We start from the raw sequence: 3,448 nt of genomic DNA, 5'->3' as shown, positions 1-3,448 counted from the left end.
CCCCTTCCAATTCCCGCCCCCAAACAGAACAATATTGCTCTTACTGTATTCCATATTCTCCTGGTTTTACTCACTTCACTTTGCATTAGTTCATTTAAGCCTTTCTAGGTTTTTCTGAAATCATCCTTGTCATTTATTATTGCACAATCATATTCCATGATAAACATGAGACACGACTTGTTCAGCCGCTCCCCATGGATGAGCATCCCTTCAATTTCCAATTTTTAGCCACCACAAAAAGAGCTGCTATAAATATTTTTGTACAAATAGGTCCTCCCCCCACCCCCTTTTTGATGTCTTTGGGACATAGACATAGGTATTGCTGGATCAAAGGGTACGCACAATTTTATAGACCTTCGGGCACACTTCCAAGTTACATAGAGCTCACCTTTTAATGGGGAGACGTACATAAATAGGTACATGGAAAACATATAGAGTTGTTGTTTAATTGTGTTTGACACTTCATGACCCCAAGGACTTTTATCTATGGGGTTTTCTTGGCAAAGATATTGGAGTGGCTTGCCACTTCCTGTTCTAGCTCATTTTACATATGAGGAAACTGAGGCAAACAGAGTTAAGTGACTTGCCCAGGGTCACATAGCTAGTAAGTGTCTTAGGCTGGATTTAAACTCAGATCTTCCCGACTCCAGGCCTGGTGCTCTATCCACTGTACCGCCTAGCTGCCTACATCTGCAGTAGATGGATAGCAGTCTTAGAGAGGAGATTTCTAACAACTGGAGGGAAATGAGAAAGGCCTCTTGCCTTTGTGATATTTAATCTGAATCTTGAAGGAGGCCTGCATTCGTCGTACATCCTGTCATTTTTATGTTGCCTTTTGGTTCACTTATAGCTTTTCTCACCATCAATGAGATTAGTGAGTATATGGGTGAAGTGTGCAGATAGATTGTTTGTTGTAGGGCTCACAAAGTGTGCAATGGAGAATGTATAAGGTTTGTGTATGGGAGAGGTGAGAAAGCATGTTAGATTCATATTGTAATTCCATCTTGGGGAACAAGGGGGTATGCATATAGTGGTCATGGGGATGGAGTGCGCATGTACGTGGGGTTGTGGGTGTAAGTGTCTGTGCATGGGGGCAGTGTGGGGAACAGGGTAGAACACATGTTATGTTCAGGTTAGAGGCTCTGTAGAGGAGTATGGTTGGTGCCCTGGCTTCTCCTTCACCCTGGGTACACAATCCCATCCAAGTACGGTTCATCATGCTGCGCTTCAGGATTTGTGCCCAGTGTCTTTGAGAGGCTCCCAATTCCATTGACTTTGTCTCTTGTGGATTCTCTCATGTATTCAGCCTACCTCAAGAGGTCTTTCTGGGTTTCCCCAAATTGAACAAGCTGGATATTTTTAGTGTATTTCTTCAATATATTTAAAAAAAGAAAAGAAAATCAGAACAGTTACTAGGGCAAGGCAATAGGGGCTTTTCCCCAGGGTGCCAAAATTTAGAGGGCACTGACAGAGTTTGTGTTTCTTCAGAAGGTGGAAACAACTAAGATTAACACCCACCCAGCAGGAATAATCACTTAAAATAGAAAGTGACCAGATGACACACTTCCTCTAGCAATCAATCCATCAGCCAGCATTTATTAAGTTCCTTCTAGAGGTCAGGAATTGGTAATGCAAAAAGAAAAATAAAATGGTGACTGCCCTCAAGGCTTAGGATTATTAATTAGATCATAGATCTAGAGCTGGAAGGGACCTTAGATGTGTTCTAGACCGACCATCTTCTTTTACAAATGAAGAAAGTGAGACCTGGAGAGGTGATGTCACTTACCCAAGATCCCACAGGTAATAAGTGGCTGAGCTAGGATTTGAATGGAGGTCTTTCCATTGGATTGTACTGGTTCCATTCTATAGGGAGGGATGGCATGTAGACAGATAAGTAAATATATAACATCTACACAAACTCAATCAAAGGCAACGGAGAGGGGATCAGGGAGGGCCTCATGGAGGAGGTGACTCCTGGGCTGAGTTTTGAAAGAAGTTTATTCCCTCTCTCATCAGTGGTTGCAGGTGAGTTCTTCCCCAACAGCAGCTTCCATGTTTCCTGGAGGCATCATCTCCTCTCCTTCCCTGCTATTTCTTAGGGCCTCTCCCTGAATGGGACACTACATCCCAATATCTGAAGTCTTCCCCTGAGGTATCTCCCTTATGTATCGCCCCAGGCATGGCTCTGATAACTTCATGTACGACATGGACGCGAGCATCATGCAGCAGAAATATATGAGAACGCTTCTCAGAAAATAATGCCATATTAGGTGCCTCTGAAAGGGGAAAATATGGGCAGGAGGGTCAGGTTCTTTGTCATGCAGGTAGGCAGGTCACTTAGTACATTAGTATTCATCCAGCCAATCATTTCAGGGATGACTGGAGATTTCGATCAACCAGCGGAGATTTTATTGGAAGCCATTTGCCTTGATTCTGCCCGGATCTTTTACTGGGAGAGCCCAGAGTAGTTTGACACCTTCAAAATTTCAAATTAATTTCTTTCTTAATATCTTTTGGCATCTCATTTTTGATCTCAGCCCAGCAGAGGCCATTTTCTTAGAATCACACCAACACTAGAAATGTGCTTTTGTTATATAGATGAAGCTGAGTTGGAACTTTTTCAATATTCCTGCCTCCTTTCCCTTTCTTACTTGGAACAGGAAGGTGGTGATATTCCCTCTCGAAATACCGCAGGGATAGGTGATCTTGTCAGTGGCCACTCTCTCTACCCACACTTGTAGTTAGCTGATGGTCTTTCAGAACTGTTCTAGTCCCCACATTCAAAATCTTGAGCTCAGGCTGATGATGAGTCTCTCCATGGAGAGAGTCTTGGGTTGTCAAGGAGACGGGTTTGAATCCAGTCTTTACTAGCCATGTGAGGCTGGGCAAGGCATTTCACCTCAGTTTCTTTGTCTGAAAAATGGGAATACTTATTATAGGAGCACATGAGATATGTCTATGTGTGTAAAGTGCTCTGTCAACCTTAATGTGCTATGTAAACATTGGTAATTATCGTATTTTTTAATTGTTTGGTTGGTCTTGGGAGAGCAGACACACCGTCCATCACCAGGTCTGTTCACAAAGCTTTTCCCATTTGGTAGAATGAGTTAGAGCTTTTGCTCTTTTAGCATAGACTATGAGAACTCACAGCCTCCAGGTCCCAAGGAGGCATCGGATTCTCATGGAGGACAACAACAGTAATAATTCATTTGCATTGCATGTTCATCCACTGTAGTTCTACTCTGCGGCTCTGCTGTGGTGTGGAACTTATTGTAGGGTAATAAGACTATGTTAGAAGATCCCCACCCAGTTGGAAAGCCTTCAGGCCTTGTTCTGTTGATGGCCTACGTCCCTATTATCCACTGCAAAGCTCAGCAAAGTTTGCAGGGGCTTAGCATCAGAAACTTGGTCAATAGATTATGGAAAATTTTAACCACCATAATCAGGA

The sequence above is a fragment of the Trichosurus vulpecula genome, chromosome 8, assembly GCF_011100635.1.
Source record: "Trichosurus vulpecula isolate mTriVul1 chromosome 8, mTriVul1.pri, whole genome shotgun sequence".
NCBI lineage: Eukaryota > Metazoa > Chordata > Mammalia > Diprotodontia > Phalangeridae > Trichosurus > Trichosurus vulpecula.
Note: the sequence above shows the minus strand (reverse complement) of the source record.